Genomic DNA, 13,481 nt, shown 5'->3' with positions numbered 1-13,481 from the left:
GGTGCCCTGCCTGCGCGGGGAGCCGCTCCCGCCGCCCTGCCCGGCCGGGCCCGGCCTGCCCGAGGAACCCCCAAAATCCCACCACCACCCCCCCGCTTCCCGCAGCAGAAGAGGCGAGCGGGACCCCGGCCTCGGGGAATGTGGAGAGAGGAGAATTGTGGAAAGCTTTTGACACGGTGTGACAACAGGCTGTGCGGGTCAGGGGTGAGGGGGCTGCCGGCGTTCCAGCTGCGGAGCCTGTGACAGGTCCTGCGGGACGCGCGGACGTTCCCGCCTCACGATCTAGATCCGTCGCATCTGACAGATCCGGTGGCGTTCAAGCCTTGCTCCAGGACTTCACCGGTGATAATACGGGATATGCAGGGCTTAGCGCATAGACCAGCTACATGGTAACTAGTGCCCACAGACCCACCACACGGGGGGGAGATGGGAGCCGGCAGCCACCCGGAGCCAGGGGGGACCCCCGGGTTTCCTCCCCCAGCTCTGTGGGAGCGAACACCTGAGCGCCAGGGGCACACGTCTGACGGTAATAGCAGCAGGATTGAAAAACACGAGTGCACGGTCTTGTAGGTGTCTGAACTGCTGTAATTGTATCGCTTTCACAAAGCCTCTTAATGTCCGTAGGTAAACTTTGATCTTGAATGCAGTCCCATTACAATACTGTCTCCTTATAAAAAGGAAATTCCTCAATACAGATTAATGACTTAGTTCTGCTTGGAAGCATTTTGCTGTTCATTCTGTCCTAAATCTACAATTTCTCCTGTAATCCAGGATGCTACCACACAAGCTACAGAGCTCAGCTGTCTTCAACAAAGGCAAGAACAGCCTGTTAAATTTCACTGTCTGAAGTCAGGGTTAGTATTGTTTACCCTAAGAGAACTAGCAATAGAAATGATCATTTTAAAAAGGGAAAATGTGTCAGGAAACATTTCCCAGATATTCTGAGATATCCCCCACCATGGAATGGGAAGGGGGAAAAAAAAAAAAAAAAAAGAACAATTAAGATGTTTTCCCTACTGGTTGTTAAGAACGACTATTAAAAGGCATTTTAACAGCTACTGCAGAGAAGGCAGAAAACAAATTCTTTCTGAAGTCTTCCATGCATATGGTACACATACTAGCAGACAGAAAAGCAAATTTCAGGCATTTGTAACACAAGTAACTTCTGCTAATAAAGTATTAATGGGAAAGTTTGGTTGGACTGCTATAGCTCTGAAAGCAATTTCAGAAAGCACAGAGCAATGCAATCACTAAAGAGCAGGTGAACTAATCTACAATCCTCACTAATAAAGCAGTTTTTCCCAATATTAAGCAGAAGCAAAACAACTGCAACTGGAGCCATACTTTTCTTGCCCAAAGAAACAGAAATCCATCAAGCATTTAGGTGTACAAACACATTTACTCAAAGCATAATTAATCAGGTTTTATTCACGATTTTCTCTTCTGCAAGGATATATTACAACTCTGCTCCTTCCTACATTCTTCTCTTTCTAGACCACCTATAATTTAAAGCCATGGCTATATACTGCTTTTGTTAGTCATGCCGTAAGTACAGACTTGAGGCGTTTTGTGCCACATAGTGCCTATTCCATGTGAAAAGCTGAGACTGAAGTTCAAAACAGATTTACCACCACCACTGTTCCACATTCTCTCTTCAGCTATGAACCACTACCAGATAGTCCAGAGTTTGGCACAAGTGTGAGATAACACTGCAACAGAGAAATTGTCTTCAACAGCAAATCAGTGCGCCAGCCATGACTCCACATGCTTTCACACAAGTGTCCAAATGCGTTAGGTAACCAGAAAACCGACTGGAGTCTCATGCCTCTGCTGCATATTAGTCAAAAATTCCTGAACAGGCCTCTTAATTATGCTGAGCAATAGGAAAAACTCAAATCTAATATTTCATTACCCTTTTGCTGAAACCAGGTTAGTTTGCTGCCCAAACCCGTTTCTGCTGCCGTTCTAATAGTTCGTCTTTCCTCAACATTTTTGCCAGGGATTGGCCTCATTACAGGCAATAGAAGCAGCAAGCATTCGCTTTCCACAGTACAAAGGTGTAGCCAGAGGGAGAAGTTTGAGTCAACTGGCAAGGAAATGATTTTTATTTTTTTTTTTTAAATACTGAATCAGGATCACACACTCCAGAAGCAAGTCACAAAAAAAGTAAGTGATACCCCAACATTCAGGAAAACTGAAATGGACCAGTACTATAAAGTCTTAAAAAAAAAAAAAAACTCCAAGCAATTAGTTTTTGCTCGAATTTAATGTGACGTCACTAGATAAGAACATACAAGACAATCAAGTATAAGCCTAAATCATTCATAAATATTTTCTGAAAGGAAATCGTGCATTCATAGAACACTTGAGCATTTACATGCATCTTGCCTTATCAAAACTCTCAGGTGTTTTGGAAGTGTTCACAGAAACATGGAAAAGTTGAATGTTAATAGCAGTAAAGTCTCTTGAAGCTTAAGTCAGTCCTCAGATACTGGAGAAGACGGAAAGAAAAAGTTTCAGCTTTACAAAAAGGCTAGGTTGAAAGGAATCCGTTTGATGTTTTTAACTACCGACTTTAAATTGCTGTTCACAAGAATAAGCTTGCTTTTCTTCTGTAGCTTAAAGTTGGGTTGGTTTGGGGTTTTTGTTTGTTGGGATTTTTTTTTTTTTTTTTTTTTTTTTTTTTTTTTTTACCAGCCTGCTAAGTGATAGAGCTTTAGTAGTTACGTGAAGCAAAAGTGCCATCTCGTGGCTCTGTTAGTACTCACTGGTTAAGACGCTGCCTTTTTGGATCGTTTTAGTGGTACTAATATAAAAATCTCATTTTTAAAAGAGTTCAGCCCATGAGCAATAAGAAAAATCCTACCTAGTTGTCACATTTATGGACTGACACTATGAAGGAGGATGTTCTCCAGTCCTTGCTGGAGGACAGGGATCACTAGTTAGCAGGACTATTTATTCCACTGCAGGAGAAGGGTGTTCAAACTGTCATTTTAAAGGTCTAAAAGGGACCTACAGTTCTGCCCCTTATCGTCCACTACCACGGTATTTAATCAAGAAAGCTACTGAGACCAAGATGACTTGTAGACATGCCTGGAATGTCAAGTCTTGCTTCCTTACATAGGCTAAAGACACCACACATTTAAGTAACAGAAACCCCACCAGGGGAAACAAGAAATTAAATCCCATTAAAAGCATCTGCCAAATGTAGTTTGAAGGTCTAAAATTCCTTTTTATGAGCAGTCTCTGCTTTTTATACTGAAGAATTAATTGGATATATGAATTTTACAGAACTAATCCATGATTCAGCAGGAAAATTAATGAAATGAACAGACAGTTGGAACTGCTGCCAAGAGTGGTCATTTTAGACCTAGCAACCTTGGAAAATGACCTTTTAAATAATGAATTTGGAAAACTACACTACAAACCAACAGAAATGAACGCTATCTACCTATAAAGTCTGCTAACAACAATAGCTTGTAAAGAATGGAGTCATTAAATGGATCGTATAAACTTGCTAGAGCTGCTCTTTATGTACCAAAGCATCCTGAGCGTTGGACATACCTGCCTCAACGCACCCTCAACATAACTCTGCTTTTCCTCAGGATATGTTTCTAAGCACTATACAAGGAAATACTCTGATCCACTGAGGCCAGAAGAGGTGTAGACCTGTACGGCATTATGAAAGCGAGAAGATTACAAACTTAGACCTGGAAGGCAACATGGCTTCCCCAGTACTTAGAAAAGGGTAACTAAACAAGTAATGCAACATGTTTAGACAACTCCATTAATTATTCATTATCCCATAAGCAGTGAAACACTATCTAAAAAAGGCATTTAAGCATACATGCTTTACACAATTGGAAGAATGTCCAGTTCATGTTGAACTACTGTTTTAAGTAGCGCATAATGATGCAAATGAAGTTATGTGGTTCTGCGGTTAGCCTGGAGTCTCTTTCTATTTCTTGATCCATGCCTTATAAAGTAGAATAATGAGGAAAAGCAGGCAATCCTGATTTTTGTCCGAGCTTAAACTAGAGCAGGATTTTCCTGTGAAGGAGCTGACTCCCTACTTAATAGAAGTATCACATTTTCTTTTAACTTTGAAATCTATCATATTGAAATTAAATGGAAGTCCATTTCTTATCAAAGCATTTCTGCAGTAAACTCTCAGCCTTTTCCGTCCTACTCAGAAAAACTGTATCCTAAGCTGCAAAACAAATTCCCCAATGTCTGTGCATAGTTTGCTTCAAATATTAATTTTAATTATTCAAAGCTTGTACTTTTTACAGACCACAAGACCCACACCGGAAGTTTGACTTCTCATAGCTGCCTACAATAGATAGCAGTTATGAGTACAAGGAAATACCTCTAGTAGAAAGGTTTTACTAAAGAAAAAAAAAAAATTATTCCCATTAAGAAAAGTTACAAATCAATAAGTGAAACCAAAAATTGTTTGGTTTCAAATTTTTTTCCTTCTGCCCCCCAATACTATCCTGCTCCATTCTCCTTTCAGATTATAATATGAAAGAGAACAAGCTTATTTACTGAAGAATCACTCCCATGCCCAGAGTTCCTCCATGACACTGTCTTTAAAAGTAATTGTTTTCTAATAAACAATCTCCATAATGTTACTGTTAATCAAAATGTTGCCATTTCAGAACTACTGAGAAACATAGGAAGTACCATCAATGGTCCTAAAGTCCTCGAGGCTATTATAGGCATTTTCATGCATTACCAGAAACAAGCTGTTTTGTCACTAACTTGTTAAGATCAGTATTTGGGGTTCCTAACAGGTAATTTTTAATAAGCAGTTCAGGGTGTACATTTCAAGATTTCATGGACCAATTAAAGAGATGTAAATGAGTGAATATAATCAACGTTCACAACACTCAAAGTCGATTCACAAGAGAAACAGTACCTATGATAAAGCTTATAACCAGAGATTATGGTGAAGAAACTCTGCCTTCACTTTTTGATTATTTAAAGAATAAACACGGCAGTGGTGGGTTTTAGAAGGTGTTTGTGAATTGAAACAGAAAATGAGAGTGCAGAACCTGAGTCTTAATCCTCCAATTTAATTTCCTTTAATCTTGTTTATATAATCTAACCTTTTTCAACTACTCAATTTTTCACCAAAGCCTGGCAGTTTCAGATCCTTCTCATGCCTTTTTTTTTTTTTTACCATGAGATACATGCCTTGCTATTCTCCAGAAAGATTTCCCTCCCCACCCTCCAGCTTTCTCCACCTCATGTTCAACACAGCATTCAGCTTCTCATCTAGGATGCTTAACACAATAAAACTAGAACAGAAACAGGAGATAGAGCATTGCGAGTGGTCATTTGGCAGCCTGCGGGGCTAACACTTAGAGCAAATACTCAGGGCACAGGTAGGGTGGCAAACACAACATTAAGACTAAATAAAAAACAATTTATATTCACTCCCATTGAGGTTTGAAGCTGGGATAGGTAATTTGTTCCAAACAGAGGAGGAACACTAAAGACTTTAGTGCTCCAGGCTTTTCTGGGTCTTGATCATTTAATTCATCGTGGGGTTTCTTCATGTAACCTGACCTCCAGTTGGTTTTTTTTGAACAGAAGAGGTAACAGCTAAAGGAGAATGTGGGGAGAAGAGGAAGGAGACAATCCCTAATTACTTAATTGGATGATTTTATCAGGTGCTGCATTATAGTCAGTAGTTATCAAGAAAAAGTACTTATAACAGCAATTTTAAAACCAACGCTAACATAAGAGTCTTTATTAAATCAAAGCATCTTATTTAAAAGCAGCAGGCCTAGCAAAATAAAGAACAACCTAAAAAAAAAAACCCAGCAGCTTAGACACATTCGATTTGGTGTGATAAAAGACAAAGACCCACATATCTCACAATCTATAATTTACTTCAACAGTAACTTATAGCCTATGATTATAATGATTGTCCTGCAACTGATCATTTTATCAAGTACCACATAAAGTGCAGTTAAACTAAATATTATCTTCTTACCCTTCCAGAGAACAGTATTTCATTTAAGCCATTCAGATAGAGATAGTTTTGAGGGTTAGTGGCAGATTTGAAAGCTTGTTTGTAGTTATTTATGCTCCAAGACCTCAGCCTTATTTAGGCTAGTTCACATTTCTAAAACTTCTCAGAAACTTTAAAAATCTCATATATATATATATATATATATATATATAATGCTCAGCTTAATAACTAAACCTGCTACAGTGCCCAGTTCTTATCTTACATATACCACTACTTTTGAATCAAGACAATAAGCTTCTCCCTAAAAGAGAGAATCTTGCTCTTTCACTGCTCAAAAGAATTATGTCGCCACCACTCATATTAGGGGGAAAAGATAGATGGCCTTTACTGAAAGATGCTCTGATTTGCCCTCAAAGTTAATTGGAGGACCAACATCCGAAAGAGCTCTCTGTCTCACAGGGCTCTTTTTCTCTTTACTCATACTGCACCAACCTGAAAGATAGAAACATTTAGCAGACTGGTCCCCAGACATACATTGTTTTTACTAATATTTTCACACTGTGGTATAGCAATTCTGCCCAAAACCTCACCACAAGCAGCATCTTGAACATAAAATATATACCATGCCAGCAGAGGAAATTGTCTTGTTTGCTCTTCCCTCCTAGAAGTATCAGTGGATACCAGGAAACAATGTCAGATATGCTCATCAGTCACAAGTAATTACAGATCCCCATCATCATTGTTTTTCCGCACAATCACCTTATCTCTGACAAGACACCAAAAAAACCCACATACATGTTGTGGAAAGGATTCATCGCAACAAGTTTACTGTCAGAGTATTGTCCAAATGTTTTTACTGTTGCTTATAAATAGGAAGAAATCTTTTTTTGTTTGTTTTGGGGGTTTTTTAAAATCAAATGTAAGCCTAGCTTCTAGACACATCTTCACAGTTGCTTTTTTAAGGTTTTCAAGAAGAAACCTAACACTTTTCAGTGTAGTTCACGATTATTTTTCATAACTATTTAAATAATAGTTTCACAGTGATCCATCAGCAGAGTCACTAAAGCCTATGCCCAGGGCAGTGCTTCCCTATAGAGGAATCCAATGTTATCAATGAAGTGACCCTATGAAACATCAGTGGTGGAGAGATACTATAACTTGGAAACAAAATTGTCACAAGAGATTCTGAAACACAGAAAGAAGGTGAAAGTTATAATAAGGTAATGCTGAATACTCAGAATATTGGAACAGGAGCCATGTTTAGAAGGGGAGGGCATCAGGAGATAGTTTATGCAAAGAAACAATAGCAAGTTATCAATTCTGAGGCACTTCGCAGGAAAAAATGCAGAAACAGAAGAACTGAATTTCTATTTAATGCCAACTGTGATAGCCACATGCTGTTCTGTGTTTGTATTTATTGTGTATTTTTGTTTGCACCACCAGAACATAAGGTCTTCTGGGCAGGGCCTGGCCATTTGTTTGGAACAAACTCCCCTATTATACAATACTGGGTACACTTAAATAGGGGCTATACATGCTATGTTAATCCTCTGCCTGAAGCAGGATAATTAGAGCCTGACAAAATGGTGTTACAGTTTTCACATAAATCAACAGAATCAAGGACATTTCAATTTTATCTCACCAGGGGACTGATGCAGGAAAAAAATAATTTTTTTAAAAATCATAATTATAGCAAAACTGTACTCTAGGAGTAGTGACAGAGTTAGACTCAGGTCTCTGTACCTCTTGGGAAGCTGCAACTCAAGTCATTAGTTGCATCCTATTGACACAACAGGACCTGTCAAGGCACTGCTGAACACAGGCAGGGGAATCCAGCTTACTGCTTGCATTACAAATCCTTGCTACAGTTTGCTTTAGCTATAGAGCCAGGTGAAGATTAACGGGTCAAGACTTATTTCCATTCCAGGACCTCATAGCTTTTAGAGAGTCAGAGAGAAGCAGTATCCACAGCAGGGATGGCCCCTCATACTGCACCAAGATTGTTTCCTTGCACCTGCTCCGAGTTACACTTGCGAAAGTTTGTACATTCCTCATTCTGTTGCTGTCAGGAAGCCTGTGCATGCCATAATTCCAACCTAAATATCTAAAAAGCCTGGTGAACACCCAAGTGCTGTACCCTCTTTGCTGTTTCCATGGTATTTTCTGCCCCATCACAGGCATATACCCACAGCAGAGCAGGTTCTGTTACACAGAAGCCCTCTATGTAAGAGCATTCATGAAGCCTCTATTTAAATCTGTACCTAGTCTCATGATTATACCTAACCTTCTGTTAGCTTAAAAAAAAAGATGAAACCCAGCGTTTGAACAGTTTTTTTATGTCCTTTGCGTTGACATGAAAGACTACATAAGGTACAAGAATAGAAGACAGCAGTGAACTGCCTAACTGATTTCAAAGGCAGCTTCAGCTGATTGGCATGGACCAAAGGATGTCTGTTAATACCTGTCACAATATGGCTTAACAGAGAAAAACATTCACATAAGCTGGTACAAAATCCATGCGGTAGTTTGCTCTAATTCGGTAGCTGTAATGGTTCATTGTTTTCCAGATGCATACTCATGCAGATTATAATAAAGCAAGTCAAATGGTACAAACTCCAAGAAATAATTACAGACTTACCAGGGCACCAGAATTTCACCAACATCTTATCTGTTTCTATCAGCGCTACCCATTTGTTGCCTATAGCAAAAGTAAAGTCATGCTGATAAAAAACCCAACCCAGATTACAGTGGATCAACTGGGGGGTTGTTTGTCCAGAGCTTCAGTTTTCTTCAAAGCACACCCTGTACCTGATTTACTTGTCCTAATGCAGGCCACTGTAAAGACTATGTTATTAAACCTTTTAATTTCAAACACACTTCTGTGACTGCAATTTAAATGAAAACACATGAGACCGAATCCCACTTGATCTGCTCGCACTAGTTCTGGCAGTGCATGGGCTTTAATTCTAATCAGGATAAACAAATCCATAACTGAAACCAGTGAAGAGAAATACATGCCAATTTTACAGGAAAATCTTGCTTTTTGTTAATGCTGGGGAAAGGGAGAAGTACTGAGCAGTAAGTAGAGAAGCTGACCTGAGTAAAATGAGAAAAAGAGCTGAAGTACAGGGAAGCAGCAGGGAAACAAAATAGACCACATGAGAGGTAGCACTGCTTCAGTACCTCTTATCAGATGGCAGGAGGGGTGGGTTCACTATTTTCATTGATTCTCATTTCAGTTGGTATTGTCCTGGGATATTAACAGTTTTACTCCCCGTGGCCAAAGCTTTTAAAACTAAGGGTGGTTAAATTACCTTTTAGGCAAAATGTAGCATGCAGACTGCTAAGGCAGAAACTTAAGTAGAATAAAAGACCTTTCCAAACTAACATGGGCCTGAAGATGCCATCATATAATAAATAGCTTTTCATTGGTCTGGTTCACTTCCATACCAAGCACCAGTGCATGGAGCAAGACAACAATTTGGCTCTGAACAGTCAGGTTTTTTGAAGTGTGATGGTGTAGCTGGGTACTTCCAAGGATAAAAATACTGTCAAAGCAGCATACAATTTAAAGTTCATAAGTGAAAGAAAGTGGAAGTTTCATCAACAAGAATGTCATTTCTAAGAATAAAGACAGATTATTTTTTTTTAAATGCTATTCATGACTCCAAGGGAAAAATTAGTCTCTTACAGAACTAGTAGGAGAAAGCAGCAAGGACAACAAATGTCAAGTTAAAGCAGATATATTTGCTGGTGGGTCATTTAAATTGTGCCTGAAGGATAATCCCAGCAAGATGGGTATTTCAACTCGTTTAGCAGCATCCCTAGCTGGGATAAGGAGATCTAATCACTTTATTAGAACAACAGTGACATTAGAGGAGAATTTGGGAAGAGGAAGCTTTTTTTTTTTTTACTTTTTAATTTTTATAAAGATTTAGCAAGATAACTTCAGCAACCATCTTGAAGCCATGGATGTTTACAATTTTAACAATTAGTCTGATTTTGTGGTATGCCAAAAGTGTAACAGACTAAGAATTGCACTGTTGCCCATAAAAATACAAAAACACATCATATTTTTTACCTCATGTTTTAAGAATGGCAGAGTACAGCCAATATTCTTTTGTACTTTAAATGTTTTAGAGCCATACACTCTTTAGCTCCAGATATCTTAATTCCTTTACAAATAGTACCTAGAGTTCAGATGACACAATAAAATTCATAGAGTTTGACCTTCCCTGCCTTTCATGCAGAGCTCCTGCAACTCTAACCAGCAAAGTTTGAGACACAGGTAACAGAATCCTCATTGCAGCTTAGTTGCTTGTGGGGATATCCTCTAACAAAGCATTAGTGCTAAGTGTTGCAAACAGTAGTAATATTAACTCGAGTTTTTATATACTGTCCTTTAGCCTTTTGCCCCATGTAGCCACCTACATCTATGACACTGGCTTCCCCTGTAGTTCAACCTTTTTTTTTTTTTTCTATAATGCAAGGAAAAAGTACTGATAAAGAGAACGGAGCACTATTCTTGAACATTACACTGCTATCTGGAGACTGTCCCTCTAATTAAAAGCTGAGTGGTCAGAACACCCCTGAACCAGGAACTGGAAAGTAAAAAAATCTTTATTTTAAGCTGCAAGCTAGATGCCAATTTTCATACTGAAGGGTCCATAATATAATCTTGGAGCACACAGTAAACAGATGCTCAGAGCCCCACCCAGCTAAGGAGCAATGCTATGGCAAATAAAGCTTAAAGGAAGAAGTGCATAACATTTATACACTGGGTAAAGATAACCAAGGGTTTTCTGGTCCTCGCCCATTACTGGACAGTCTCATACCACTTGTTTTGGGGAGTTGATTGCCATTTCTTGCCAAATCAGAACTGTATTAAGAATAAACCCAGAAAACTAAGGGTTCTCCACAGCATGCAGAGGACAGAATTCAGCACCAAAGAGTGAGACATTTGACATGCATAGTATTTTAGCTGATAGAGTAATACACTTTAGCAGCCTGGAGTATGATTCTTAGATGAAGATGGCATGTGGCCAAAGCCATTCTACAGACTGCTCAAAACAGTACATTCTGAGCTGAAAGCATCATCATTGCTCTCAGTGGTCTGTCACTTAAAATACTGACATCAGTAGACCACCATTAACAGCTAGCAGCTGCTCCTTTGGGTCTCCCCCCTCTTTTTATTCATAGGCTTGAAAGAGAAATGGCCTTGGACAAACATTTGCATTTTGAAATACTTCCTAAAGTTATCTCCAGCATCAAAATCAACAACTGCAGCATGTTATGACTTCCACCAAGTATCACCATCTGGCTATTTAAATCCACAAAATCTCTGCCACAGGGGCAAGTGCAGCACTCGCTTCTCAGTGAGAAGCACCTGCTTCTCAGATGTATCCGCACTTATTGGTGCGGACAAGGTGCAAATTGCACCAAGATACCAACCAAGGTAAATCAATATCAGAGAGCCTGTTCATCTGGTCTCACTGTAACTAGTTATGCTGAGACTGACCGTGTGCAAGCTCTTAGGTACATTGCATTAGTAATCGTATGCACACACATCTGAAAGAAACAAATAAGTCTTCATAGCCCATTGATTTTGCCTCCTCACACTTCTGTACATGAAGCTAAAGCGTAGTCAAGACGCAAACACCTACTTGTTTATCGCTGTGGCATAATACAATGTGTCTCTCCATGGAGGGAGAGAGAGTTCAAGCCCTTTTTTCATTAACACTTGCCCTTATATTTACAACTTACCATACACACTTCAAATTTACCCTCCAAACAATATCACTCTCTGCTGATACCAGACACCATACCTCTACAGCAGTTGTGTGCGTGTTACAAAATATGCCATACCTGAACAGGGAAAAAGCTGGTTTATTTGTCCTACTCTTCACCTTTATTGTCAAGAATATGTTATCTGACTTACCTTCCAACAGTCTAATGAGAACTAATGAGAACAATATTTTGGAAATTCTCTCAAGTGTAGTTTATACAAACTGCATCTGATATTTAAGGAGTCAGGAAGTCACCATGTTGCTGTACCTACTACATTTCTGCTATATATCTAATGTTAAGAACATCATCTTCACTGGAAAGTTAAGAGAAAAAATATCTGCCAGGCTCCTGGGCTATAATTTGCTTTGCCTGCTAATATACACAGATACATTGAAAGGAAGTTTATAGAAGTGCATCAGTGTTTGACAGAAAAAAAACAAACACCACCTTATATTATGATCCGAAACTGCTGTCTGCCATAGATGCTCAGAGCTTTATCCAATCAGGGTTGGAAAACTCTCCACAGATGGAGACTACGCAAGCTCTCAGGCCAAAATCTGCTCGACTAGGCTAACAATGAGAAAGTTTCTCCCTTAAATCCCACCTAAACCTCTGTAATATCAGTTTACACCCCTTGATTCTCAGCATCCTGCCGTGCACTGCTGTAAAGAGCCTGGCTCTGTCTTCTCAGTAACCTCCTCAAAGGCACAGGAAGGCTGCTGTCAGGTCCCCCATAGAGCCAAGTATCACAGTTTCCCTGTCAATGCAGCGTACCGTGGGAACTATGGTTTATTTTGAGATACAGCTCTGTGTGTCCAAATTATGATTTCCAGCAGAAACTGCAGCAGTTTTATCTAGAAACCAAAGCACTCACATTTTTTCCAGCCGGAAAATGAAGATCAGAAAAAAAAAAGAGGGAATCTGGTTAAAACCCCCCACAACAAACCTACTTGCCAAAATGTACATTTTTAAAAAAGGGAAAAAACAGTCATGCAGTTCTAGAACTAGAACACCCGCCTCCTGTTTATCCCAGTATCTCAACCATAAGACTGCTCTATAAGAACAGCCACATTCACAAATAGAACAGTAAATCCCTAGTAGCATTTATCCAAATGCAGAAAAGGCATATTCCATACAAAAGTTTAGCAACAAAACCAGAGAAGGTCTGATTTAGTAAATCCAGTTTGCCTTACTTGTTATTTAGCAAACACCTTCTACTAAAATTCTACAGTTTGTTGACAGCAATCTGGAATGTGTTACAGTAGGATACACATACAGAATGTCTTATTTACTAAAGCCGAATTATTTTTGGAAAAGCTGAATGTAGAACGAGCTACATCTTGCTCTAATTTACAGCTGAGCATCCTGTCTACATGCTGATGTCCGTGTTTACTTTTTTGGTTACAGGAAACAATGCTGAAAGACTTGAAATAATTTTGCCTCACGCTGCCTATCAAGTTATTCCACTCCCATAGGAAACAATGGCTTAGGGTCAAGTTAACTCATGCGGAGAAATGCGAGAAAGCGGAGTTGTTTCACTGCTCTAAGACAATGCCATTTTAACAGCTTTGCTTTTTGCTTTGAAAAGAGGATTTTCTTTGCCAGGCTTCTTTGCCCAATCTGTCTCCCTGAAATATGTACAACTTCCTTCTGGCACTTTTGCTCAGAATATTGTTCAAATTATTTTTCCTTCTATCCAAACCCTGTCTCT

Source organism: Athene cunicularia (genome assembly GCF_003259725.1).
Source record: "Athene cunicularia isolate RWA chromosome 9 unlocalized genomic scaffold, athCun1 chr9_part1, whole genome shotgun sequence".
NCBI classification, from domain to species: domain Eukaryota; kingdom Metazoa; phylum Chordata; class Aves; order Strigiformes; family Strigidae; genus Athene; species Athene cunicularia.
The sequence above is the reverse complement of the archived record's forward strand: the minus strand, read 5'-3'. Positions refer to the sequence as shown.